Below are 10,751 nucleotides of genomic sequence, written 5' to 3'. Positions count from 1 at the left end.
TTTTTATGGCTGGCTGGACCAACAGTGGTTGGAGATGGAAGGTATTTGCCTTTCAAGAAGTCCTTATTCTGTCAGCAAGAGCAGGTGCAGCTTCCTTCTGTGATGGAAAACAATACAGTGAAAGTATTGTCCATAACTTCACTGACCTTACACCTTTACTCAGTTGGGCTTTGCCCTCCAGTTTTTGCAGTCTCACTGCCTGGTATTTGCATGGAAGATCAGTGGCCGCTGTATTGCCAACCCAACTGGGAAGGAAGCCTCAGCCCTCTCACCACTGAAATGACTCTTCTGTGAAGGTGCATGTGTCTCTCTTTATGTGTGGCATTTAAGGCAGAGACTGGGTAATCACCATTACTGGTCTTAAACTGCCCCCTGCCCATGTATTAATGGTTTTGAAAACTTAGCTGTTTAATTTCCCTGCTGGTGCTCTTAAGGGTCAATTTGTTTAGGGAAAACTAAATACAGTTAAAATGTGGTGTTCCAGACCTGATCTACTAAAGTGAGACAAGGTGGTGCTAGCACATTCACTCCAAATATATGCTGTGAAGGGGACTGGAGGGTAAAGATGTCTGTGTGCTTACATCTGAGAGTGCAGTTTAAGGGCAGCTTGGGACAGACGCACCCATGTTAGCTACAATCTAGCTGCAAAATTGACCATGAAAAGGTGGCGGCATAACCTGTACAAGTTTTCCTGTGTCCTTTGTGTAATAGTCATGTTACACACCTAGGCCATTTACACAGAGGCTGTGGCCACACTTGGCCAAAACTTTGAAATGGCCATGGTAATGGCCAATTCAAAGGACACTAATCAGGCACTGAAATTAATATTCAGTGCTTTATTAGCATGCTGCTGGATGTGGCACTTCAAAAGTGCCACTTTTGAGTGTGCGCAGCTCAGCTAGGCAGGGGTGCTGTTTGAAAGGACCCTGCATGTTTTGAAATCCCCTTATTCCTGTCAGCTGACCCATGTACCTCAGCTACGCATAATGGAAAGCAGCACTTCTGAAGTGCCCTGACTAGCAGCATGCTTATGAGGTGCTGAATATTCATTTCAGTGCCTCATTAGTATCCTCCAATTCAGCCATTAGCATAGCCATTTCAAAGTTTTGGCCAAGTGTGGCTGCAGCCAGAGAGTCTGCTCTATATCCTTCGCTGAGCACCAGCTAGCTTTTAGTGCAAACTTTTGTGGCTCCTGCACTAAGCTCCAGAGGTCCCAGGTCTGAGCCTGCCTCTTGGTTACACTAGCCTACGCTGACCTCCACACCATTTTAGTTGCCATGTTAGATAGGCTAAAGCTAGTGAGGATATGTCTACTCAGACTGCAAATTAGTGTAAGCAAAGTCTTATCTGTAATCTCCATAAACAACCACAACTGGTTCTACTTATGTGTGCAGAATCCTTTATGGATTGCAAAGAATGTAATTAATGGCAGTGAACAGGAGCACAGCAAAGGAGTGAAGGGGATCAGTGAGGAGAAGTGTATGAAGGGGAGGTAGAGACTACAGCAAGGGAAAAGAACTGCAGAGCAGAGAGCAAGTGCTCACCCTAAGCAAACAAAAAGCATGCCCAACTGGGGCTAAGATTGCTCTAGCTTTTGAAGGGGGAAGGCAATGGTGTTCTAATTTGTCAAAGTGAACACAAGGGGGCTCCAATAACACAGTTTGACTGAGGAAAACTGGCCTCAGTCTGAAACTTTTTTCTGGCTATCCTGTCAGCCGTCTCTTCTGCTCTTTGCCTTTTATTCCAGTCTCTAGCTGTAGAGAGCTGTTGGACCAAAATGATGAGCAGTATAATTACTGCAAATCCGATGACATTTTCTCTGATGTTAAGATACTTTATGAGCATCACATTGGTGCCAGTACTAGTACCAAAACTTACATCATACACTGACCATAGTGATGTATGTGATTTATAGATACACAAAATATGGTCTAGCTCTGACCTGTGATGAAATGAAATTTTGCCTGCAAATGATGTGAAAGGGAGAAAGCAAAACAAAAGGAGAAATTGGTCTGCAGAAATAGATACCTGCCTTTTAAACAGGTGACCTAATAGCAAACATGAAAAAAACAGGACAGAGGATGGGGGAGCAAATAGGTGCCTACAAAAGACAAAAGTCCAAATATTGTGACTGTCATAAAAATTTGGACATCTCATTACCCTTGTAACCAAGGCTATGTCTACACCTGAGAGTTTTGTTGACAAAACCTACAGAGTATCCAGAGTCCCAAGGTGTTCTGTTGACATCAAACCAACAGAACACAGCAGTTTTGTCAACACTGTTCTGCTGTTCCTCCATGAGGCAGAACGCCTCTGACAGACTGCTGACTGAAAGCCAGTCTGGATGTTCTGGGGGGCCCTCTGTCACCAGATGGGGCTTCCGGGACACCGAGCAGCCCTGTCTGCTGGCTACCAGTTGGATGTTCTGGCAAGAGATCGGCTGGGCAGTCCAGCCACGCACTGTTGACAAAGCAGATTGCTCTTGCAGTCCTCTTAGCAATTTGGCCACAATCTGTTGACGGAAGTTTTGTTAGAAGATAACTTCCAACAGTAACTTTTGTTGACAGGTCGCTCTAGTGTAGATGTAGCCCAAGAGGAAAAGTGATCAATATAGGAGCAAAATAGAGTTGGTGAGACGTTTTCTGTTTAATTTAGATTTTTTTTAAATGGGGTTTAGTATAACATACCCCTCTGCCCACAATAAAAAAAAAAACAGTACAGGCCTTCAAAAGCATGTGAGGTGTGATTCATCTGCCTGAAGTCTTTGGTATGAGCTATTTATCAGTACACACTTGAGAGAATCTTGACATAGAAGTCACCCTATTACTAACATTGGCTAGACTTAATGAACAGTTGAATGTTCTGCTGCATTTGTTGCGGTAGAAGTAGATTTACCCAGGGTCTTTGCTCAACAGGGATTGTTGCTTCTGAAAAGAAAATAATGTAACATTTTGTTTGCTTGTTTCCTGCTATCTTTACATATAACAGCTGCTCTTCATTTCCCTTCAGCTGTGACCTGGCTTGGATTCATCCATTTTGTTAAAACATACAAGAATATTGTTTCCCAGCTAACTATCAAATATGTACATCTTTGCTTACAATGGCCCTCATTATGTCATGAGCTCAACTGGAACTCTGAATCCATGTGAAACCCACTGAAGTGAACAGGTTCCTGTATGAAGCTTGTTTTAAGGAATAGGGCACCATGTGTCCAGGACTTCTGAACCTCCACCGTGACTAAATCAGTGCCTTATGACTGCACATAGGTGGTTAGTAATAATGCTGCCAAGACTGTATGGTTTATCAAACTCATTAAAGTCCCAGCCCTGGACACCAGAGGCCCTTTTATACCACTTGTTGTGCATGCACAAGTCCAACTGAAATTGTTACAGCACCAAGCAAGACCATGTCTGCCATTGTGAATGCAAATGTGAACGTGTGAGGGCAGGGGATTTTCTGTAATGCTGATAACCATCAGTATTTTGTGTAGGAAGTCTGTTGATGACACTCAGCTAAATGATGATTTATTGCAAGATTATATATACCCTCAAATAAACCTCTACTTCTATCCAGTCTCCAGTTAGAGGTTAACTTATTTGATTGACTTAAGTAGATACACATTTGTCATGGTTACTGTATCTCCAACTACCTCTAAACTTCTATTGCCAAATTAGCAGCTCCATAAATGTGCTAGGTTAGCTCAAGTATAAATAATTAGTAAAGCTGGTACCAGGCACTGCACATGTGATAAGTACCTGTTATGTTTGCTTTTCTCTCTGTTCTTTCTTACACATAAATTGAATTGCATAAATTGAATTGCTGCACCTGAGCTCCTATGCCTAAGCTAATGTAGATCTTTGTTTTTGAAAATAAAATTATTGATACATGTCACACAAGAATAGATATATTGCTTCCGTCACCGTAAGAAAATCTTAAGGTAAATTGGGTGTGAATGCATAAAAGTCTTTTTGACTACAACTTAGAATGTTCAATGTTTAATATCTAATCCTTTAAAGAAACCAGTACAGTAAACTTTCATATCGGGCAGCCCTGGGACCAGGAGGTTGCCAAATAGTCAAATATTCTGGATAATAGAGAGGTATACCTAGCAATGCATAACACTAAAGAAAAACAAGATTAGATATTAAGAAACAAATATATGCAAAGTAACTTATTTGTGAACAGTAGTATTATATACTGCAAACTTATACTGTATTTACTCTATTTCTTTGAATTTACCTTTGCTATACTGCACGTGTGGAAAATGTAACTAAAATTAACTTATGGTTAAAATGCTGGTTATTTGAGAGTTTTGGAGGATAGAATGCTGGATATGAAAGAGTTTACTGCACTTAGATTTGCCTTTGTTAGAGAGCTTAAGTGTTCTTTATCTGTAGTTTCCTTTGATTCAAACCTATATTACAATAAACAAGTGCGGGCATGATCATTTCTGAATTTTTAATGTCAAAATTTTCAAAGTCTTCTCTTACAGGTGAGAGGAATTTTCCTGTTTGACCAATGGCATAGCTAGTTATTCCCTGCAAGCAAATTTAATTATTGTAATTTTCAAAAAGGAGATTTTTCAAACAGTTTTTAACAATTTTAAGTGGATGGAAAACATCAAATTAAGAAGTGGGAGAAAAAATTCCTAAAACATTTTGTAAGTTTTTTTTTTTGATCAGCTCTTTGTAAAGATGGACTTTAGCTACAACTGGATATCAAAGGAAGACTCCACCTACCCTGGGACAAACAGTCTCCTCAGCTATATCTGTGCAACTGCCCACTGGGTAGCGTGGGAGTTCCATGCTTTCATTGGAGAGAACTTGCCCATTGCTAAGCATAATTAAATGTCTTTGTCTTTTCAAAGACTGAAGAAGGGAATTTATTAAGTGTGGAGTGTGACTGATATAACATCAGTAGGTCACTTTCTACACTGCTCTATATTAATCTATTATTCTCAATTATAACTTACATGCAATTAGAAGGCTGGAGTCTGAACAAGACAGGGGATTTGGACACTCTGGCCTTTAAACCTCTCTGCATAATGAGCCTAAGCCAGCCACTGAATATGGGAGTGCTGTAGTGTGTGGGAGGAGGCTGGGGCCCTTTTCTAGGGGCCCTGGGGCGGGGCCCTTCCCCAAGCTATGTGAATCAGTGGGTCAGTGGGGGTAGGGTGACCATATATTTCCCAATGCTGAATACAGGACCCCTGGTAAAAGAAAATTATCTGATTGCCATTGAACTCTACCAGAACTATGTAGTACAAACATTCCAACTACTGTCAAGTTGACTGAACCTCTGTTAAAAAGAATTACCACATAGCTGGAGCCTTTATTTACCTTCTTATCTTTCAGGTTTGCACGAGGACAGGTGGTGTACCCATGCACTCCCATACATCTCTCAGCTAGGGATGGGACTGAATGACTTCACTGACGCAACCCTCTGTCGTGTGCTCTCCATTCTCCATGCCACACTGGGCCCCAAGGATGGACCCACCTCTTTTGGTACCTGAAACCGCATCTGGAGGCAAGGTGGGAGGCAGGTAGGGTCACAGGTCTCTCTCTCTCCCCAGGTTTTCTATCAGGGTTCACACCACAGCAGGGCTTTTTCTGGTGGGGGTGGTGAGGCTAGGTGCAGCCTGCCCCCCAAGGGCAATGGGCAACCCTCTCCTGTGGCAGCACCCCACTGCACCTGTGCCCTTGCTCTGCCTCTTTGCTCAAAGCCCCCTCCCCTGAGTGATGCATGCTGAAGGATTGCCATAGTTACCCCCCACCCTCCGACACACATCAACGCTCACTATAGCAACGGGAGCTTGCTTTGCTCTGCCCTACCACTCTCTCCCGGCCTGCTGCACTCTGCTTCACCACTGGCAGTAGCTTCCTCCTGCCATGGCAGAGCATAGCTCAAGGGCAGGGAAGCTTTTCTAGGCCAGCGCTGTATGGGGGTTAGGCACCAGTGTTCCCTGTAAGCTGAGCCATTGGGCAGCCACCCAGGAGAGACTCAAGTGCTGCCCAGCTGATTAGCAGAGCAGCTACAGCCACCCATAGTGGGTAGTGTGTATTTCTATTGATGATGCCCATCTGGACATCCTTTGGTACAAATGACAGTCTTTTCCACCCATGGATGGAAATGCTTATAGGGAACAGTTTGGCACATGCAGGGCTTGGCTTCTCCCGGCCAGTGCCTTGGGCCATAGGGCTTTGGGTGCCAGCTCTGCCAGTGGCAGGGGGCAGGATCCTACCAGCCAGATTGTTGGTGAGCTGAATGATCCAATCAGGGCTGGTTCTCCACAGAGCACTAGAAACAGGATGCAGCCCACCAGGGGAAATATGGAGGAGGACTGGGAGTAGGGATGAACAGGCACAGCAGGCATAGGACAGTGTGACAGAAGCATGTAAAGGGCTAATGAGTGAGCAACAAAAGTGATATGTAGTTGGTGAAGCAGCAGTGGACTGGGTGATTGGTGGGGGGGGGGCAGAGCAAGCTGCTGCACCCTCCCTTTTGCTGCAGTAAGTGAAGAGGGGCCCCACCCTACTGATGTCCTCAATCAATGCCCTCCAGATAATCTCTTAGGCTGCTTGGGTCCCCCAGCTCCATCTTTCAAAACAAAAAAGCAGTCATGTTGCACTTTAAAGACTAACAAAATAATTTATTAGGTGATGAGCTTTCATGGGACAGACCCACTTCTTCAGACCACAGCCATACCAGAACAGGCTCAATATTGAAGGCACAGAGAACCAGAAATAGTAATCAACATTGACAAATCAGAAAAATATTATCAAGGTGAGCAAATCAGAGAGTAGAGGGGCAGAAGGGGGTGGGGGATCAAGAATTAGATAAAGCCAAGTATGCAAAAGAGCCCCTATAATGAGCTAGAAAACTCCCATCCCAGTTCAAACCATGTGTTAATGTGTCGAATTTGAATATAAAAGGGAGTTCAGCAGCCTCTCTTTCCAAACTGTTGTGAAAATGCCTCTTCAGTAAAATGCAGACTTTCAGGTCAGTAACAGACTGGCCCACTCTATTAAAGTGCTGGTTGACAGGCCCCATCTATAGGACTGTTGAAGCATCTGCTGGAGAGTGCCCCCCCCCAAAGTCCTATGGATGGGGCCCATGTCTGTGATGACACATCGAAAAATGACAGACGTTTTGGAGCTACCCTAAATCTCCTCCAAAATCCTGAGATTTGGTATTTCAGCATAAGATCTCTCATGGCAATTTAGTCAGAAGCCTTAAGCCTACATTTTGGGGGCTTGATTAAACCATTATTAATTTTAAAGAGCCAGTGTGCAGGCCTCAGATTTAAGTTGCTTGTGTATTGAAAGAGCATGAAGACTTACTGAAAAAGGTTTGACAGTATTTGTATATCTCTGTAGAAAAAAAAATCCACATCTGGAATTTTGTTTGGATTTATATATTTCCCAAACATTACACTTTTTGTGCAAATGCCTGAGAACCAGGAACGAAAAGTAGCTACTACAGAGTTCCAAGAGCAAGCAAGCAAAAGGTAAATTGGATTTGAAAATTGTCTAATGATTAACCTGCTCTGAGTGGATATATAAAGAACCTTTTGTTCGTATTTTTAACTTGGAGTTACCACTTTAAGGCCAATTTTTCTTTTAAAAATTTCTTTCTCAGACAATGCAAGATGTGTTGTCTCTGCATTTTAATCAAGTCTTTTGAACTTGGTATAATTTCAGTTGGGCACTATGAGCTTCACTGTCTCAGTGGAAAGGCTCCATTTGAGTGGTTATTTCTTAGTGGAACGATAGGAGATACTGCCTGAGGTTACCCAATATACTGGAAATTCACTAAGCCTTACCTATGCTACGTTAGGGCCAAAGTTAGATCAAATTTATGACAAGTTCACCTCACCAAGCCTCTTCTATTGACATTAAGGGCTTTTAAAGTTGCTTTCTGTACTGCTTGAGAAGTAGCACTAAATTGGACCTTATATAGTCAGTTTTAAAACAATGCAGATGCAGTTCTGTTAAGGTCATTGTCCTTGAACTCCAGGAGGACACCCACAGTGCCCTGATGTGACCACTTTGGTTAGCACTTTCAACTTTGCTACTTTTCCAGATACGCAGGAAACGCCCCAGGGAAGTTTAAATTTTACTTCCTGTTTGGACAGTGTGGTAAGCTGAGCAGGTAGCACATCTGAGCAGCTCACGGGCCCGTAGATGTCCAGGGTCACAAATGAGCTCCAGCATGGAGTATCCATGAGATATCCTGGATCTGATCCCAGGATGGGGAGAGGAATCAGTTCAGGCAGAACTCAGAAACAGCTGCAAAAATGCTGATATGTATGCCAAAATCCCACAGGGCATGGGGAAAAGGTTACAGCAGGGAGACCCAGCACTGCTGCATGAAAATACATGAACTGAGGTAAGCCTACCAGAAGACAAAGGAAGCAACTGGCCACTCTGGGTCACAGCCTCAAATGTGCTGCTTCTGTGAGTTGCTGCATGGGATCATAGCTCACACTGTGAACTTCTTTCCTTTGTTACCTCAATTTCCTAAATAAAATGCATGATATTAGAACAAAGGGATAGTTATTATTTGTGCAGGAGTGGGACAAAATACAGGCCAGTACACGTACTGCGGGGGGGGGGGGGGGGATTGTGTTAAAAGCATCATACCTGTCATTTTTGTTTGTTCATGAAACTGGTTTGCAAAGCCTCTTTGATTCCTAGTGCCCCTCAATACATTCTCCTGACTGCATGGTTGTCTATCTGCTCATAATTAGCAGGTAGGTAATCTGCCTCAACTCTCCCACCCTGTGGAAACCTTTCTCCCTTACTTTTACAAATATTATAGTGAACACAGCAAGCAGCTACCTCACTGGGAATATTGTTTTTGCTGAGGTTTAACTTAGTCAACAGCCTCCAGAAGCATTCATTCTACCACCATTCTGCACTTGCTCAGCCTGTAGTTGAACTGTTCCTTACTTCTGTCCAGGGCTGCCTATGTATGGCTTCATGAGCCACAGAATCAAAAGATAAGCAGGGTTTCCAAGGATAACTATTAGCATTTCACTGTCACCAGGGTGATTTTATGGTCTCGTAAGAGGGTTCCATCTTGCAGCTTTCTGATGAGACCAGAGTTCCTAAAGAGGCATCCACCTTTTCCAACCATTCCACATTGATGTTGGTGAAAGGGCCCTTGTGATCCAGCGGTGCCTGTAGCAACATGGAGAAGCAACCTTTGTGATGTATGTACTCTTTGGTAAGGTGGTCTGGTACCAAGACAGGGATAAGCATTCCAGCTATTGCCTTGCCACCATTAGTGGATGGCTTTGCTGTGATGAGGTTCCCTATCTCCTTAAAGTTTTTCCAGAGTCACTGTTCTTCCTAGCAGAAGGATGCTCAGTACAGTGTGGGCCATTGTGATTCAAGTAACCAGGGCAGACTTACCCACTCCAATCTGACCCCTGATTGAACAGTTGCAGTCTGGGGTTACAAGTTTCGACAGAGCTAGGGCCACTTGCTACTCAACTGTCAGAGTGGGTCTCGTTCTATTGTTGCTGCATGGCAGAGTGGCAGGGTGAAGTAATTCAAAAGGTTCTATGAAAGTGTTGCATGCCAAAGTTTTGTACTCACTTGTCATCGTCCCAGACCCCCAGAACTATGTGGTCCCACCACTCTGTGCTTGGCGCAAGGGAACAGAATTGGCATTCCACTACATGCACAGGAGCCACGACTGCCATATACCAACTGCCCCACTCCTTGAGCTCCTGCATGACTGTGCTCATGACCTCCTCCCGCTCTTCCTCAGTCTGGTGGCTCTGGGCTATGTTTTTTAGACACCACAGCATAACGTGTCAGCTATTCACAGTGCGTGCCATAGCAATTTGCAGCTGAGCAAGGTCGATGCTTACCACGTTCTGGTGTCTGCTTGGCTAAGCAGGGGAAAAAGGGCACCAAAAATGTTTTGTTTTGTTTTGTTTTTCCAGGTAGGTGAGGAATGTAATGAATGCATGATGGGAGGCTAAGGCCATATACCCAGAACAACTCCTTCTAATGTTGTAGTCCTATGAGGCACTGAGTGCATAATGCTCTGGGGGTTGCTCTCTTTGACCTCATGTCTGTCTCCGCTAAGGACACACATATTTGCTATTGTAATTTTGGGCACTAGATGATCAAATTTAATCTGTTCTTCTAGTGCAGACATGCAGTAAATTAGGACCGTGTCTATGTCTGACAACTACTGAACGAGAAATGAAAGATCCAAACCAAAATGAGGACGGGTGTGAATAGTAGTAGCTTTTCCCACCTTCACTCTGCCAGGTTCTAGGACCAGCTTCAGGCATGTCTTGGACCACGGACTTAAGTTTTAAGAATGAATAGTCCGACTGCAAACCCACCGCTGCTCCTGCGGCTTTGCCCTGGGTGACTTAGCGATGGGACTGGGAGAATGGACTCTTGCCTCCCCGGCCCTTGCTCCAATAACCTTCCTTGGGGCCCTGTCCTCATTGATCTGTCTTGTTGAGTAGCCATGGCTGGGAGCCGAGCCGAGCCGAGCCGAGCCGCGGGAAACCCAGGCGTGTTAGATCTGCTGGTAGGTTGAACCAGCACAGTCTGGGGCTCGGGTTCGCCGTGACATCGCCCGAGGCTGCAGGCGGCGGTCCCCCGGGCCAGCCGCAAAGGGCCCCGGCAGGAGTCCCCCCCGGCCCCAGCCCTGGCCCGGCAGCGCCCAGCCACAGGGAGGCGGCCGGGGGGTGGGCCCGGAGCCAGGTGCCGGCCCCGCCC

General features: G+C 44.7%; 1 long non-coding RNA gene across 1 annotated transcript; it reads left to right on the top strand.

The window, feature by feature from the left end:
• The first annotated feature begins 5,083 nt into the window (after positions 1-5,083).
• Positions 5,084-8,495, top strand: LOC142018674 (uncharacterized). The gene is made up of 3 exons (XR_012646876.1): positions 5,084-5,542; positions 6,657-6,783; positions 8,326-8,495. It is a non-coding gene; the product is annotated as an uncharacterized LOC142018674 (long non-coding RNA).
• The last annotated feature ends 2,256 nt before the right edge of the window (positions 8,496-10,751 follow it).

This window comes from Carettochelys insculpta, chromosome 10 (genome assembly GCF_033958435.1).
Source record: "Carettochelys insculpta isolate YL-2023 chromosome 10, ASM3395843v1, whole genome shotgun sequence".
In the NCBI taxonomy this organism is placed as follows: Eukaryota; Metazoa; Chordata; order Testudines; family Carettochelyidae; genus Carettochelys; species Carettochelys insculpta.
The sequence above is the reverse complement of the archived record's forward strand: the minus strand, read 5'-3'. Positions and strand labels throughout refer to the sequence as shown.